Source organism: Pseudomyrmex gracilis, unplaced genomic scaffold, assembly GCF_002006095.1.
Source record: "Pseudomyrmex gracilis isolate BER0280 unplaced genomic scaffold, ASM200609v1 scaffold_0, whole genome shotgun sequence".
NCBI classification, from domain to species: domain Eukaryota; kingdom Metazoa; phylum Arthropoda; class Insecta; order Hymenoptera; family Formicidae; genus Pseudomyrmex; species Pseudomyrmex gracilis.
In genome coordinates, this window is record NW_018020584.1 from 1,342,341 (window position 1) to 1,361,244 (window position 18,904).

General features: G+C 42.0%; 1 protein-coding gene across 1 annotated transcript in view; it reads left to right on the forward strand.

Annotated features, from left to right (window-relative positions):
• Window positions 1–18,904, forward strand: part of LOC109863881 — a 395,995-nt gene that overhangs the window by 94,997 nt on the left and 282,094 nt on the right. The window lies entirely within an intron of this gene.

Below are 18,904 nucleotides of genomic sequence, written 5' to 3' on the forward strand. Positions count from 1 at the left end.
TTGAAGTGTAAACTTGTTTAATAAACCATATCTTTCATTTTCGATTTTTAATTCACGTAGTCCGGGAACTTTCCGGACAAACTGTGTAGTTTAACTTTATAAAGTAAAAAATTAAAAATTAAAAAATTACAAATTGATTTAATATTACAAAAACGGTTTTCTTTATAAGACTTTTTTTACAAAAGTAAATAATACTATAAAATACAAAATGTGATATCTCGAAAAACTTACCTTTTTAAAAAAAGAACAGGCGCCAAGTACACGCACAACACGTATTGTATTTAAATTAATATAATAAACGAGAAAAACGCTAAGATTGATTTTATTAGTCCGATTGAGTTATATTCGAGTATCGATCAAGTGCAGTTTACGCTTTCTTATCCTGCGAAGAACTTCTGGAATCGTCTTTAGCCCTAATTTACGGGCGCACTTCCGTGAGAGGAGCAAAGAGAGGGGAATTAAATATGTCCGGGAACCGAAATCCGTTTCGGAGCAGCGTTTGCAACTTTCCGATAAGCCGATGGTCGTTTTAACTTTTCTTTAACTGGGAAATTGGATTTTAACCTGCTCCTTTCTACTCTACTTGTTTTTTTTAATGGATTTTTTCTTTTTTGTCGCTTCTTTTCGTATTTATACAGTGTCCTATAATTATCAATACTGTGTAAAATTTGTTGAAATTAATTTAGCGGACAACCTGTAAATATTCTATTTACAAACTTTTGAAGACATAAAAAATGTAACTTGTTTATTCGATGTTTAATTTATCAATATTTTCTACTGAAGTTAGAACTGACAAAAAATCACATTTAACAAATTGGTCTCAAGAAACTGCACATTTATTTTCTAGTCTGTATGGCTGACAATGAAAGACGCACTGCACGACTCTTTTTCTGTGCTTTACCACTAAACATGTAACGCTTCCGGAACTTGCGAAAAATGATGTACTACTCATTGTTATTCCGCTACTCGACAAAATTTCCTCGAAAATCACGGCGAATCGTGGATTTACGTCACCAAGCGAGAGCAAAAGAAAGGAAATGACCGGTTGGGGCGATAGAATGACTTTCCCTTGAACGTGTTCTATCTTTATCTGGTTTATTTGCGGTTTATCAAGATAACTTTACTGCATTTGTGCGAATGTTTATTCTGGTCGAACGACGATTGATGTGCGATATGTAGAAATATGGTAGCGGAAGAGTCTATTTTTGCGATGTGTTCTATCGGCCGCTAACGTGCGCTCTACAACATATACAGCTTCAAATCCATCTATTAATAACACACATGCGGTTTGATTCGCATGTACGATGAGAATGAGAATTATGATACAACATATAAACACGAATTTTATACACCTGTTAGAATTTTGTGCCTTACATTGAATGAATATTAACATTACTCTAGCGTTTATGTTACATGATTTGTAACCTCATATCACGTGACTGATATATTCATTGATTAACATTAATATGTCGTTATTAATTATGCGATGACTGCGCGACGATTAATGTGCTGCGAACGGAACAAATAGCATTATTGCTGTTTGTACTTCGGTCTAGACGGCTGTAATTAATTTATTTTGACTATTCTGAAACATGACTAGCTCCACCCGGTAAATTATCGGAGTTATAATTATTGCTTCCTCTCTGTTAATCCGCGCGCTTCCGCGATTTATTCGCGTCGTCATTATATTACTTATTCAAAGTCGCTACACAAAACGCTCATATTTCATCGGAGCGATGAAACAACAACGTCATCGCCGCTTTTCGTATCGTATATTTAACTGCGACGCGTAATTTACGGCAATTATAACGGAAGAGATAGGTACCAGAGAGGGACGTGTGCGGTGGAAAGACGTGTGTACATTCGCGAGGGAATGCTGAACGCGCGCACGCTAGAAGGACCGGGCCAATTATTTTATGACCGCTCAGCGAAATGTCGAGAAGAAGGAATTGCGCGCGCGACGAAGGATCTTCCGAAGATCGGGCAAAAGGAGAGAGAAAGATGAGCAGAAAGGAGGTAAGAAAGACAAGTTACCGGACGATGGTCGGCCTCGACCGTTTCAGTGATTTCAGTCCTACACACACACACACACACACACACACACACTGGAACCGCACACGCGCGCATGTGTACACAAAAGTATAATTGCCGGTGGCTGCGGACGATCGATGAGAGAAGAGGGAAAACTTCCTGGATCCGTTCCGGTCTCGTATTGAACGGAAGATTCTCCTCCCGAGTATTTTAGAATTTCATTGCCCGTCCTATTGTCCGAGCTGCCAACAATGGCGCGCGCGTTGCAATTCGAAAGGGATTTCCTACCTTACTTATATATCCTCGGCATCCTTTGGCCAGGATAGTGCACACTCTTCGCTCCGTCGAACGCGCATGTTGTATGCTTTTCAATCTGCTACGTCGTTCGCGTGCTCGCAGGCACGTTGCCGCGGTAATCGCGCACATGCTGACGCACAATTCAACGCGTTATCGATTAACCGGTACCCATCGCCGTAATATACGACGGAAAAATGAAAATCATACGAGAAACTGGGTGCTACGTTTATTTGCAATGCAGCGAAGGTGTCTGAATGTATATTCACCGCGCTATTTACATACTGAAATTTATTTCACAACATTGTGAATCGACAAACAGAATTAAGGATGCGCGAGCGCAAGTAAAACAAGAAGTAACATAAAATGAAAATTTCAAACAATATTAGAAAAAAGTTTGTTTGTGTTTTATTTTCTTAAACAGAAGTATGAAAATTTTTTGTGGCTAAAGGAGATGTTATCGAATCAATGTGGCGATATTGATGATCAATGATTTCCTTGGACGTTCTTTCATCCGAGGTAGGCGGAGCAAAAAGAGAGCTGTATTTTCGGTTCTTGATAAGGCGGAAGGAGGTCGAGCACAGATGTTCGTGACGCAAAGTATGTTTTACCGGCGATAGCGTTAACAGCCTTTCCAGTGGTGTTACCAGGGGAAGCAGCAACCAACTCTCTCGAAGACAATAATAGTCTTGATGAACAACTAGCGGTAACCATTTTTTTTTTATACATATAGAAACAAACGCAGTCCAATCAAATGGAATATAAATACGAAATGCGAAGTAGATTAGATGCGAGATTAGAAAAATATATATTAATGTTTTGTCAATTTCGAATTATCTGTGTGTGAAAGAGCCTTTAGATTCTATTACGTTAAGTATAATATAAAAACAAAACAGTTCTGGAACTCTATTAAACGAACAAGCTTTTGAATCGCGTTAAAATATCTATCCGCCGTTCGTTCCCGAGTATACGACGCGTAATCTACATTACGACACTCGTGGATTAAAAGGAAGGTGCCTTTAGCGGGGCATTAATCAGCGCGAGCTGTCAGACTCCTCGCGGCTCGAGCGTAGTCGAAGTGAAGGCGATTTATTCGTGCCGGCGTGCGGCCAATAAAAATGCAATTAAAGGGCGGATAATATGTTATACTGCTACTGTCAGCGTCGACGACGGTGATGGCGCGTATAAAGGTGCGGCGGAACAAAGAGGAAGGAGAGCAAGGGAGAAGAATTAACCTAGTTGCGGAAAATAATACCGACGAGAGGAGGATCTATTCTCGCGAGCTATGTTCTCGCCGGACAACATTCCGCTCGGAATCGGCCACGTGTTTCCGTGGCCCATCGTCTAATAAAGGCCGGTCGCGCGTTTTCTCTCCCTCTTCTCTTCCTTCATTTTGTGTTCGTGTTCGTTCGGGACGAGTGGCTATTATAATCACAGAGAATTAACCGCGACCGAGTTGCGCGATGACGAAGCTACCTGCCGGCGGCTCATTAAATTAAAAGTCTCGCGATGAGAGTGCGTAATTAAAAAAAAAAAAAAAAAAAAAAAAAAAAATGAAATCTTATACCGGGGCGAGAAAACGAAATTACCACCTATAGATATATAATCGTACATTTGAATGTGAATGTTCGGAATGTGCGTTGTCATCGTCTTTTCTATTTTTTTATCTCGATCGACTAATCGATGCAAATTGCTGAGAACCGGTTCATCGAAAGAGAATAATAAAATTGCGCAAAATGAATCACGACGCGCAGCGATGCGTGTAGGCGACACGAGGGTGGTATTACTCGTTCTTTCTTCTCAATCGAGAAGTTCGCTTTCCGCGGTTTATTGTGTGGTATCGATTACCGATGTCCGTCATATTTAGTCGGCTGGGACCTGCAGTTTCCTCGACGCGAAACGGGCACGCTATTTTCTGTTCATTGCTCGTCTTATCGTGCGCCACCCTTAACCACTCCGCCTTCCCTTCTCGCTTCTCTTCCGACGCGACCGGGCAGGTTCGAATTGTTTGCATTGTACGGGATCCTCCCGGTGATATTAGCCATTATATTAAACTCCTCGCTGAGCCGAGATTCGAAAGATAGTAAAACGGGAGAACTTCAGCACCGGCAGCTGCTGCGAGAGATATACTTCCGTCCGTTCTGTTCTTAACTTCTTCTGTTTCTGTCCCCCCTTACCCCACTTCTCCATTCTTATTCTTCCCCGGAGCACTTCACTTCCCGATATTTCTGCTCGACCCGAGTAAATTCCATACACGCCAAGAGAACGCCGAGTGCTAATACACGTCGACGACGACGACGACGACGTCGCCGGATGTTTACCGAAGTCGACGAGTAAGTTCGTTTAGTCTTTTGCAATCAGATTGACTTCCGTTGTCTCGGTTGGCGCGGAAGTCGTTCGCGGATCGTAGATTACAAAGCCGAAATGGAATTCCGTTGTAATACAGAGCAACGTGTGTTTATTCTACTCTTTCTCGAGATATATATTTACACTAGATCCAGTTTGCTCAAGTTTCATGCATTTTCAATCAGTCTTCAATACGCATCGTATTTGACGTGTGGAAATTGAAGCGTTGTGTGAAAAAGGAAAATTATTCCTATATATTATTTTATTTTATTATTATTACTGGTTTAATATGCGGGAGTAATATTTTTCGTGTGTTGTCTCGGCGCGAGATGAACAGCGGAATCCATAAATTTGGATTAGCGAAAAGATAAAAAGTCTCTGGCGCGCTGTGAGCAAACTCTAAGATGTGCATAACTCATTTTACGGAAGCTACTTACCCGCCAGTTTATCTGCCCGTTGAACAATTACGAAACGTGTATCGTCCGTACGATGATGTACATTCTCTCCCGCGCGTTATAGTTCGTTGTGTGCGAACTATATTGCTTCATAAATACTGAGCACGGATATCTTCCGACTTTGAGAGGGCGGATGTTTTCGAATATCATTTTTTTTTGCAAAAAAGAGACGCGACCAGACGATTCCATAGTTAGAGTTCAGAAAAATAAAAAAAGTGATCGCAGATTTTTATTGTTACTAAGTACGTATATTTTTAATAACACAACGATGATGCATCATATTTGACAATTACACTAGATACAAACGTTTTTCGCGTTATTACAACCTGAAAAAATTTTACTGTAAAAGAAATATGTTGACGAAAATTAATTGCCCGATAATGACCGTGTATTTGTTGCATTTTAATGAACTTGGTTTTTGTTACACATGCTCACTTACAACATTTACTGCGTGTATCATAAACACAATGTTTTGTGTTGCTTAATAGGAATAAATGCAGTCGTCATAATAATTTACAGCGACTTCGTAATGGGAGGACAAGGTCGATTGCCAGATGGTGGTAAAATCGGAAGAGGAACGATGAGAGATCTATCGTTATGAAAGATGCTTCTCCTCTCTCTCTCTCTCTCTCTGTCTCTCTCTCTCTCTCTGTCTCTCTCTCTCTTTTTCTCTCTCTCTTTCTCTCTCTCTCTTGCCCTCTCTTTCTCTTTTCCTCCTTTTCTCTCGCTGAAGCTGGCTCAGCCACAGCAGCCACGCTTTATTGCACGCGCGTACAGCTACGGAAATGCATCCGGCAGCGCCGCGAATCCCCCGCTGTAAATCAAACACTACAGACCATTAGGGCGGCCCATAACTCGCCGATATCTCGAGGACCGCCAGCTTATTATATCCTGCATATATAATTCGGCGAAATGCGGGCATCCGTTTCGGTAGCGAGGCGTGTACCGACCGACGCGATGGATGGACGGATGGATGGATGGATGGATGGATGAATCGTGCGTGGCATAATGGATCGGGTGCGCGCGAGCGATCGATTGATCTCCGCAAACGATCGACGCAGACGTCGCCGTTATTCGCGATTCATTATTCAGCCGCAGGAGGTTACCGCGCGATCATCGTAATTGGTTTTAATGCCTGAAAATTTCACCGCCAACGGCAGATTATATCCGCCGGTGCGTAATTAATGATACATCCACTACGTGTACGTAAAACGAATGCGAATAACCAATAAATGTGTCGATTTGCGAATAACTTGGCACTACTCCTCTTTTGTCTCTCGTGGAAGCTAATGCGGATAATATAAATTTTTTCATGGAATTAAAAACTTGCAAATAAATATTGTGAAAAGAAAATGAGATCGCACACAAATGAAAATAAAAATATTCTCACTCCAGAAATTTCTATCAAATTATCAGATCTCGCAAGCGCTTCTCGGATGTTCGTTTACTATCTGCGCAATATGCGGACGCACGTTTACTGCTATAATCAAGTTTCACAAGGCGGTTCGCGAACTATACACGAAGTAGGAATCGCACAATTCTGGACATTCTGGGTCGGTCGATCGGGTTCGAATAGCTCGATAAAAGCGGGCGATGAAATGAAATAAGCTACTTTAGTTGATACCGAAGATGCGCACCACACATGCATGGCAAAACGAGGTGTATATGTACACACCTTTCAACTTTTATTAAGTCTCTTCGGAATATTTCCGGAATTTCGATATCGATTTACACTTCAATAAAAAGTTGGCTCGTAGTAAACATTGTGAAAAATTCATTGCGCACGTCGAGAGTTGAATGCAAACATTTTAAATAGTTTTAAAGCGTGGGCGTGTTTTTCCATTGTGTGAAAACATATGCGTACTTATGTTGTCTGACTCTCCTCAGTAAAAATACGTTTTCACCTCAATTTATTGTTATTATATCTCACATGGTCATTCGCGTTGCGTTTTTTATATTGTTCTAAAATTATTAAGGAATATTGCACACAAAACTTTTTATATATTTGTTTTATTTATTTTTGAATGTGTGTGTATGTATATGTGTGAAAGTTTATAAAGTTCTTCTGACACTGGAATTTAGTCGTGAACAATAAATTTCACGGCGCCTTTCAAATTGTAGCTGTCGAACTACGGGGTAGAGCTTCCGACAAGTGATATATGTTTGCGAAAATGACAAACACGCCAGCGCGCCGTTAAAATCCAAGCTGCGTTCCTCCTTGCGAGATGTGTTGTACATTTGGCCCCAGCTGCGCTCATATGTAACTTGTAATAGAATAGTTGTTACTATTTTTGTGCGCGCCACTGTACACATGAGAACGGGGATCTTTTGATCAACTCGAAACCTCAAACAAGATCTCGCTCTTAAATGCAAGCGCGGATACGCCGCGTCAAGCGTACACGTGCGGCGACAGGGCAGTCGTTTCAATTGCACGGGCCCCACGTACAATCCCCGCTAGCTTGACGTTGTAAAAAGTTTTATATCATGACAAAACATTGCATATTTTTTTATCAAACATAATTATATATGTATATAATGTTATAATTATATATGTATATAATGTTATATGCATTTTGTGCGAATTATTTAATTATACCACACTTTCTTGATTTTAACTTTATTATCTTAATAATAAAAAGTTAATGCACGTTCTCAATTTTGCCTTTATTATCTTAATAAAATAGAGTTAACATAGTGTGCAATTATTATTTTAAAAAAATTGTTTGAAAAATGTAGGTTAATGAATATAATGTTTGCATATACACACGTGCACACACATTCGGATTCACGAAGTAGGTAGATTCAATTGAACGTGCACATACTCGAGCGCTCTCTTTCTTCTTCCTCCTTCTGTTCCTTTTCTGCGAGTTGGGTTATGCAATGCGCTGATCGAAAATAGAAGGTTCCAACTACGACGACGGCGACGACGACGACTACAACGACGTCAACGACGAGAAGTGACACGCTATGCGTCCTTCTCGGAATTGGACGAGAACTAGATATACCTCATAACCCGTCGTAGATTTGTTCGATCTGATACTTCTTTTTTTTTTTTTTTTTTTATATATGGTACATTTTACGAACGACAATTTTAGTAGTCAAGCCGGCATTACGTTTTTTTTCACGATATTCTATATTTCGCAATATTCAAAATATTCGCTAAAATTAATGCATTCCCGTTGTAATAATTATAGCTGGAAATGGGAATGAATGGGAAATCGTTACAATGTGGCTTCCCCATATTGCATGACTCATTGTTCGACGACACCTGATATTAAATTAAAGGGCCTCGGTAATTGGATCCTCGTCATGTTACATACTCGCCTGTAGGTTGAACTGCGTTCTGTTATTCTGTTACATTACTTATACGATTGAAATGGGCAGTTCTGACGAAAGTTTGTTACGGTGCCTTGGTATAGCAATTGAATGACAATCGAGCAAAATATTAACGAACGCGCAAATTAACAACAGCCGTGCGGTAAACAGGACGATTGATAATTGCCAAGTTTCGTCGATCGCGTTGCTCGGTTAATTATACGTTATAAATATTGGAGAGCTCTGTACCTATTTACTCGCTAATAGATACCGCGAGTGCAAATGGTGGAACATTCACGCTCAACGTTTCTTGTGTGAAAAAAAAAAGTAGATGCCATTAGATATCAGTAAATTGTTGTGCGCGGAAAAAGTTAATTTGAATAATTTGTCGAAAGAAATAAAATATATTTTTAAATACGCTTTTTAAGATAAAAAAAAAAATTAGCATTGTTATTTCGCGTATTACTTAATTAATTAGAATGTTTCACTGCATAATTAACAGTAAAATAACGCGAGTTCATTATCGCATCAGGATGCATATTAATCGGGAAACGATCATTTTGCTGCCGTCAAATCGCAGCCGTCGCGGCAAGACGAATGTTCGCCGGTAATTTGATTGGTATCGAACTCTGGGTATCGCAAACTGTAATTAACATAACGCTGAACTCATCATATCGCCGCCGTGAATTATCGTTTCGCCGGCGAGAGTCGGCGCTTCCTTTCCGCGCATAAGTAGGTACTCTCGATTTCCATGCTAATAGCCAATTTCTGTATCCGTCATCGTTGCTCGTCCGAACCGCGACCGTTTTGATATAAACAGCGATAGCGCGGCCGAAAGAAACTCGCGTAATTTTCGGTTTCGATGAACCGGCGAATTTACGACCTTGTCGCCACGTCAAGTAATTTAATATGCGCGAATGTGCCAGATACACAAACTCAGACACGTATTGCGCTAATTAATAATATGCTTCGATATCGACGATCGTTACAAGAAAATAATACACGCGAATGCGAGACTTCAGCAAATGTCAGTCTTGCAAATTCGCAATGATGATGCGATCTCATCGATACGTATGTATACATATATATACACGTACATATTCGAGCAGATATATATGTATATATATACAAATATGTATATACAAATATGTGCTCGAATATTTCAAAATACGGTAGCGCTTATTCCGGAGTAACGTTAAACAAGCTTGGGCTGGTTGAAAGCATATTTTGATACGCACAGGTAAAAGCATATTTTTGTTTCCGAACGCATTTCGAGTGCGGCGAGAGACAGTGTCGACGTATACATAGCGCATACGTATGAAAACACATATGAACATATTGCAAAATATCCGCCGTGTAATTTGCAACATGTGCGATCGTCAGACAAATGGTCTGGTTATGCTGTTAACACGAATGGCTTTTATAAGTTTTACACAGCCCGACGATCACACCGATTGATCCGGTTTGACAGTGCAGTTTTATAGCGCAAGACTAGTTACGATAGTGGTAAACATGCTAAAATAATAATATACAATATACAATTGTTGTTTTCGTTGCTTAATCCGCTCAAATGTGCGAAACTCTATTCAAGCGTATTCTGCGATGCATATTTGGCGGATTTAGCGCTGCCTTAAATAATAATGATAATAAACAATGCTGTCGACAAACAACGCGCGAGTTTTGCGCAATGAAGCAAAACCCGCGCTATCGCTCACCCGATTCGTTCCACAATATCGAGACATCGAGTTTAATCGGTGAATAAATTCGAGAAAGATGAAAGCATATTTTAGCCGGGGCCTCGAACGCCGCTTGTTACATTTTCGATTCGGTCGAGAGTCGCTGATCGATGAAGCGGGGGGGGAGGGTTAAAAAGGGAGCGGCAGAAGTGTGTGCGGGACGACTCGCGAACGATGGGAATCCAATGTTTACCGGCGGAGAAATTAAACTGAAGCTTGTGTCAATATCGTCCTCGGCTTTCGTCACACTGTTTCCTCGCGCCGTGTACACCTGTATATTTTACCTTTTTAAATCCCCTGCGGATTCGGAAAGCTCTTTTTCCCCCTAAAGTACCGCCATCGGACTAGCTCGGGCGTTGTTATTTGTTCGTAATCGGACAGCGACTACGTTCGTATACTGTGTGTTTTTGTGCGAAAATCCGAGTGTAAATTATGAGAACTGCTGGCAACATTCTTGTGATTTATCAACAAAAGCCGATTTAGTTTGTTAACCACACCTAAGCACATACACAGTAAAAAATCGTGCGTCAAAATGTAGAACTTTTCTTGTGTTACGACGTTTTGATTATTACTTCAATGTAAAATTAACATAATACTGATATGTTATTATTTTTTTAATCTTTTCACGTGTTAAATTTATGTTAACTTCACAAATTAACATTTTTTGCATGTCATTTAAAAATGGAATATTGTTTAAGTGCTTTTAACACAATAATTTCAATTAATCTAGATGTCTCAAAGTCAATTTAACATACAAAAAAAATTTTAAAAATCTGTGGCCACATTGTACAAACTAAAATGTTTTATTAACATTTCTTACGAGTTACTGTAACTACTGTTTTATGTAATTTTAATTATTTTATATGTTATTTTTACATCACGCTTACAGTCAAAATAACAAATATAAATGTAAAGTATTGTGTCAATTATTTAACTTTACTAGTTTGTCAATAAGTGACTCACAACGAATAAGTTGTTTTAACTTACAATTTAGAGTGGACCTCCTGGGACATGCAAAAAATGTTAAAATTAACATTTTTTTTTTTACTGTGTACGATTGCACCGGCGTTATCATATGACAGAAAATATTTTTACTATGAAGTTAATATCATAGTGAGAAACATATAGTATAATTTTATAAGTATATTTTTATTTTAAACTTTAAAAAATGACAAAAAAAGTATATTATGTGCTACGAGTGTGTATTTCACGAGTATGTAAAGTATATCACAAGAATATCAAATTAATGTTTTAGACCTGATATACATATCCATATATACATATCGTCTTGCAAAACAAAACGTATGTAATTTTTATAGCAAATCCTTGCCCGAACCCCTTGCGCGTTGCATTAAAGATAAATTCACTCTTTTTACCTATGCATTCGGTCTTATCGGGAAAAAGAACAGGAAAGTCCCTTCTGGATTCGGTGTTTCTACCATTTCCTGCGCACTTCTATCGGACCTTTTCAGATTATCGGTGACCCGCGAGCAGATCTCTTTGTGGCCGTTGCAGGATCGGGGCACAATGGCGCTACAATGCTACCGCATCGAGCCGTAAAACCATAGCTTTGGAAGTCGTAAAGCGACGCGAAACGTAATGCGCGTTGTGAATACCGCGATGTGCTGCATAGTAGTCCGCATTCGATGAACTCGGCCTTTTACCACGCTAAAGACCGCGGATAATTAGCAGTTACTTCGTTATGTTGAAATATAAAGAGCGATGCGCTCTGTTCAACTCACCGTAAAGAAACATTTCGATTTAGTTTTTATCGCCAGACTGGCTTTGAGAGATGATGGCATTACGAAAATCTGTCTGTCTGTCTGTCTGTTTTTCTCTCGTACAGCTTACCTTTCTTCTTTTCATTTGTGAATTTCACGGAATCAATTTATATACATTTTTACGGATATTCAGTTGTGAAGTATATAAAATGTCTTTGCAAATATGTCGTTAGAAAATCTTTTTTCGAAATCATGTACTGCAACATGTAAACAACGATAAAAAAAAAAAAAGACATCTGTTTATTACGGAGAAAAGTTGCTTTTTTATATTTTCTTCTACTGTGCGTGCGCGCCGTACTTTTTTTTTTATCAATTACTTGATCAATTACTGTGTGTTCAATTTGCACATGTCTGTTGCGGTGCGTTCTTGAAATAAATTCAATTAAAATCCATTCGGAATTCTTTACATAAAGCGCGTTCGATTTCGAAAAGGTCAAAGGACCGCGGGAGAGAAGCGAGCGCACAAAAATGTATAGCGGCGGAATAATTAAAAGTAATTAAAACTGTGTCGGGTGGCGTTCTGCGGTAATCCAGCCTCGACGAATTTTATTTTGGACGCCGGCGTTGTTTGCCGCCGACCGACCGGGCGAAGCGCATCACTCCGTTTTCCGGTCGTTCGTGTATATGCCGCGCATGCACTGAAATTATTCGTTCTCGCGTGGAGAGCCATCGGCGCTATTCGGCCGGAAACAGCCGATACAATTTAGATATTCAAGTCGAGCACCGGGGCCTCATTGTTGTTCGCGATCGGGGAACGGAAAACCCGGAACGCTTCCGCGCACGGTCGGACGGACGCGGAAATTTCGTTTGAGCGTTAAATGCGGCTGTTAAATGTTGCGTGAGCACAACAGGGAAACGATCCCGCGAAATTTACTAGTTTACGATTATTGCCGGCACAATTAAGTTTCAGGATACCTTATTTTCTTGGATTTAGCAAATGGATCTAAAGAATGAATTGCACAGTTACTCGCGATAAGAGATAAACCGTTTATTATTACGTAGACGGACTTTTTCGCGAGTACCGCCATCGTTTGCTTTCCATTTTCAGGGAACACTGTGTATTTTCTTTATTTGCTCGCTTCCCTCAAATTCCGTGCAACCGCTCAGATAGTACGGAGCAATTCGTTTGCTGTTTTACACCGTCTCTGTTCTCGCCGCGTCAACATTCCCTCAGGAGTCACCCGCCGCAAGAGCGCGGACTTTCTCTATATGTATATAAAGGAAATCAATCGATACGGATCGAGAGAAGATCTTGTGACTCGTACGCACCTGCCGTTCACGAAGCTGCGCTGTTGACGAAACTCGAGCGACGCGGACAGGCGCGTTGGAATGGAGTGGAGTGCATGCGTGCGAGTTTTCGGCGGTAGGTAGGTAGGTAGGTAGGTAGGTAGGTAGGTGGGTAAGTAGATAGGTTGCGTATCACACGTATGTATACGTGCTACGCGTCGTAGGTGAAACGTGGTATGAGCGCGTACAGCGAGCGTGTGCCGTGAGGATAGGAGAGTAGTAGCAGAATATAGCCTCACGGATGGGTCGATAACGCGCAACTCTCTCGCTCATCGCGGAGTCGGCGATGCCGCGCTGCCCCCCGTAAAGCCGAGCTTTCCTCTCATTCGGTTGTAAGCCTGCACTCTGGTATATCCACCCGCTGCTGCCGCCGTCGTCGTCGTCATCTTCGTCGCTGTCACCTGCACCGACCGACCAACCGACCGATCGACCAATCGACCGACCGACCGACCGACCAAACCGACCGACCACCGCCGTGAAACCACCACCGCCGCTGCCGTCACCGACGCCGACGCCGCCGTCCCCACCGTTATCGCGCATACCCTTTCGTCGCCACCTTCGTCCACCAGCGCGCGCGAGCAGCAACAGCAGGAACCAGGAGCAGTACCAGCGGCAGCAGCGGTTGTCACCTCGCGACCGCCGCCACGCTACGCGAGAAAGTCGACCGATACGTCCGTGCGAATCACGAGAACAACGGCAGGCAGTTGTAATATCGGAAACGAGAGGGAGATGAGCGGAACGATGCTTTGAAGCAAGGTGGCACCTGTCGGCAACATCTCCGAATTCATCGCGAATTTTTCTCGCGAGTGCTCACGAGTTTTTCTGTGTCGACGGACAAGTTACGAGCTGATAGATGCATCGTCGATACTCGTCGAGGAGCGCAAACATCATCTTCGAGAACGGTTCTCTTTCATTCGTACTCCGCTCTTCCTCGCGCTCTACCCACGTCGTCGTCGTTAACAGGTTGTCGTCGCGAAGCCTCGTTCGATGTCGACACTGTCTCCCGCGGTCCATTGCGAAGATTCGATTTGTATTTCACAATGAAATCTGAGACAAATTTTATCACACGCTCACGTTGAACCACACACACACAAATCTAACGAGAGAGAGAGATAACAGTTCAATTATCAATGCCATCGTGATCGAACAGCAGTGCAGCGACGAGATATCGGACGAAGATAGTTCATGCCTCACTCGCGACGGCTATTAGCGATTTCACAGGTGATCGTTCAGTGCTCATCCAGGTCGTAATCGTGACGTCGAGACGCGAGCATGACGAAGGCCTGTATCACGAACGATCTGTGAATCTCCGTCACACAGTGTTGAATATTGTTCCGATTCCCGTCTCGAGGTGAGCCGAAGTGGATACGTGCGGTCGTAAGGAGATTCGAAGGATGCTTCCCATCGAGTTGGCTCCTCAAGATCCGATTCTCTACCGGCCAGAAGAGCCGGCGTTGTGCCGCATCATCGTGCAGTCCGCCAGTTTGCGATAGTGATTAAGATTTCAGATAAGATGCGGTCGGCGGTTTCCACGGAGGAGACGAATGAGTTCATCGGAATGATCGGTCAGCGCGTGCAAATTCCTCGGGTCGGATAGTTGGTCGATTTTCTCGATTTTTCGAAGAAAATACATCTCACGAATTCGAATCGCGGCGCGTTAGCGTTTGCCGTTGGCATGCGGAACAGAGTCGGTGGCTCGTGCGAGAAGAAGCGTCGGTTTTTAGGCGACTCTCGCGCGACTTCGTCGGGCATCGCCGTCGCGTCGTAGTTACATCGTCAGCTAAATATTGCCGGTCGGATTAAACGCCTCGCCTGACACACGACGGACTCCGACGATCGATCGAATGTTGTGACGGCAAAAATTTCTCATCTCTTCGCGAGCAATCAAAGGTGACGCGTTGTTGTTACGGTGAGCTTTTTGCTTTCGAACAAAAAAAAAACTGTTGCTCACTGATAAAGAAATTTATCGCTCATCGGAGTGAGACGCAATCAACGGGGGATACACGCGCGCTACACCGACAAGCTCTTGAATATTTGTTCCGCTAGAATCTCGAGTTTTCAATTTTTTTTAAAACGACTGCATAAATTTCCGTTCATTTCTTTCTCGATCAGTGTGCGCGTACATCACTATTGTGCGTTCTCGACGTCAGACAATTTCAGTTCAATTTTTTCTTTTTTTTTTGTTTTTGAAAATAAAAGAATCTCACCATCTTTTGCTAGATACATCGAACACAAAAAGAGACAGAACGGAAGATTACGCGATTCTTGCGTTTGCTAATCACTGACGATTGCGCAAAGTGCTTCGATTGATAAAGAGAGCCATCAACGTAATATACGATAATCGTGCGATCGTAGTCGTCGTTTTGTGACACAGTGAATTACCAAGACGCGAAACATTAGTGCCCCACGGGAAAATGAAGAGGTCCTCTTCGTTCTTCAACTCAAGGTAAGGTTTTAGCGCCGCTTTGAAAGAGTCGTTGACGCATTCTAAAACGAATGTAAAACAATTTCAGAGCCACTAGTGATATAGCAATATCTCTGTTCTAATTTCTCTTAATTTTATTCAATTTTACTTTATTTGATTTTTTAGACGCTAATAAACGATTATCAATTGCGTGCGATAAGTTGCGTGATTTTATTGTCACATCGCGGAAGAGATTACACACAACTCCCCGATATTAATAATTTAAATTGGTTCCATATAAGAATATAAATAAAATGCAACGTAATATGAATCACTTATGATTTTGATGCGAAATTTATTTATAATAATTGAGATAGTACAATATGCATAAAAATAATGAAAAGACACATTTGTATCGCTGCGCGAGCGTTAATATCTAACGCGCACTAAAATTGTGTGAAAATTTAATGCATCATTAAAATATTAAAAATATCAGTTGTACGGTATATTGTCTGTACGATACGAAACCATTACCAGCAAGCATTTCTATTCCGGAACGGAATCAGAAATCATCGCACGAATATTCGTCGACTGATGCATATTCTAAAAGGCTTCGAACTCGCGACATAAATCGCCGTTTACGTTCTTCGGGGTGATTAATGCCTACGTCAACTATGTTCGTCTTGCGCAATCGTCGGAATGCGGACACCACAGAATTTAATCGTCTGCGAACGCAGTGGCGCGCGCTCACGCAGGTCGCGTGAATTTTATCTTGTCTCGTGTAATTAGCCGACGGACGAGGAGAGGGGGAAAGGGAATGATCGTCGATTTATTTGCGAATTCATCGCGTGCGAAACGCGTTTCTGGCAAGTGAGCAGTGAGCAACACGCGTGAGATAAAGCGCGCGAATTATAGTGAGATCGACGATAATAACCGCTAATAACCTTCTGCGCGTTCCCGTTCTTCCTACGCTCTTGGCAAGGTCATCGCGAAAGATTGAGACATCAACAAAGTGTTGCGTGCACGAGAGAGAGAGAGAGAGAGAGAGAACAAAAAAAAAAAAAAAAAAAAAAAAAAAACACTCGTTTTGCAGAAAAAACATACTTTCGGCGATACGGTACGTTAATTATGTTATTCTCACACGCGGTGTTGTGTAACACGATGGATTGTTTGTTACGTTAGACTAACTCCGAATAGGTAAACATGATCTTGACAAGTTGTGCTTTCAACGCTCTCTTCTAGTCTTCCGAAAAAGATCTTCCTCTTTTCCAAGGCGCTAGCTGTTGAAGGGGTAAACATCAATGTTGAACGGATAGTATCGCCTGCACTTTTGGTTGGTGGTGGTTCGACCGGCTCCGGTAATATTTCGTTTGAAAGCGATCGGCGAGGCGTGCCGTGTAAGTGGACGCTGAGAAAACAACGAGAATAACTATGGTGGCTCGAACAACTTTGAAATCGGAAGCGCCGAGCGAAAACTGACGCTCCGGTTATTTTGAACGGTCTCGATCGAGGAGAAATCCTGAAAAGCTATCAAAACGTCAATCAATCTTTTCGTTTTTGTTTTGCGCGATTGGATTATTTTCTTATCTGTTCCGCAAGCAATTTCCAACAAAATTAGTAATTTATTTTTGACAATACGTTGCATCGGAATCGCAGTGGAGTAGAATGATGCTTTGAACTGCTGTTCACAGAATATTCAAAATAATTTTGCTCCCTTAGGGCGTTTTATTTTTTTTTCAATATTCGTAGAATTATTGAAAGTACTTCGTGCGCAGAAATGTAGATGCGGCGCTTCTTGCCTTGCGACTCTCCCGTATTAGCATTACAGAAACGCCACGTTATATAGTTTTGACGTTTCATCGATGTTTCAGCGTCGTTATATCGTCGCGGAGGATCCGACGACATCAAGTTAAGATATTCGTTAGTCGACCGCGAGGACTGCTGCAACTATCCCCCGTATAGCGATCGATACTTGTCGCGCATCGCAAAACGAAAGTTCGACACTCGGCGGGAATATATTGAAATATCGGGCTTCGATTTCGCGTTTGCCACGCGAAACGAAGGGAACCTTCGTAATAACGTCACGTACACATCCCCCGACCGCCGCCATCCCTGGCGGATCAAAGGAAGAGAGAGCTTCCTAGCTCCGAGCGATTCGTGCTTTTAATTTAGCTCACGAACCAGTCGACCCGCCGCGCCGCGCCGCCGCCGCCGGCTACTATACAACGAACGTGTTTCGGCGCGCGGGGGGATATCCTTATTCACAGAAATTACCCGAAACTCTGTGTCGCTAAATTTCCTCTCACCGCGACTACTTTCCATGTTTTGCCCTCTGTTCGCGGCCTTTTGTATCCGCGCGATAGTTTTGAGTTTCCTATTCGACTAATACATATCGTTACTCCCGCAATGCGCGCAAGTAATTTCACATCTCCGTCTCGAGTTTCATTTCTCTCTCTCTCTCCCTCTCGCATTGCATTTCCCGATACATTTTCCATCCGAGACGCTTTCCGCGCGAGTCGCTTTTAAATTCACTCGAAGTTTCTTTCCCAGAAGTAACTTTGGAGACTTCGGCGATCGCAATAATAACTCAGCGACGAACGATCAGTTGTGACGCGATTCTGAAATGAGCATTCGCGGTGTTGTAATAGATATTGGTGGTTTCACGCGCGCCCAGCGGGAAATAATTGACGTGACGTACGCCATTTGCTCGTTATTTTCACGGTTATAATATCTATAGCGAACATGTTCCGCATACATAATAATAAATATTACGCGAATCTGCGACGGACGTTTATGGTTTATGATATTGCAATTTGATTTGACGGCACGCAAAATCACGAGTGCCGTGGTATCGGCGCGTTTAACGAAAAATGACACGAGCGATTCTTTTCTAAATACAACGTAGAACAAACACGTTTAAACACGTGAAGATAAATAGAGATACGTTTTCCTAAGTACACGCGCGTGTCTTGCTCATTTCGTCGCATGGTCGCGGCGGTGGCGGCGGCGCGGTGGCGACTGCTAATGCAATATTTTTTCACTCTCCTTTTATCGAAATTACCAAGCCGCGTGCACACTCACAAAGGAAACCTCGCGAACCCGAAAATTTTGATTTTGATGAAACTTTGCACACATGTAAGGGAGGTCAATAGATGAGTATTGACATTTTCCGTTGCTGCTGAAAAACGGTTTTAAGGGATGAAATCACCCCTCATATGTAGAGCGGCTTTTCATTTTTCTCAATTTCTCTCGAAA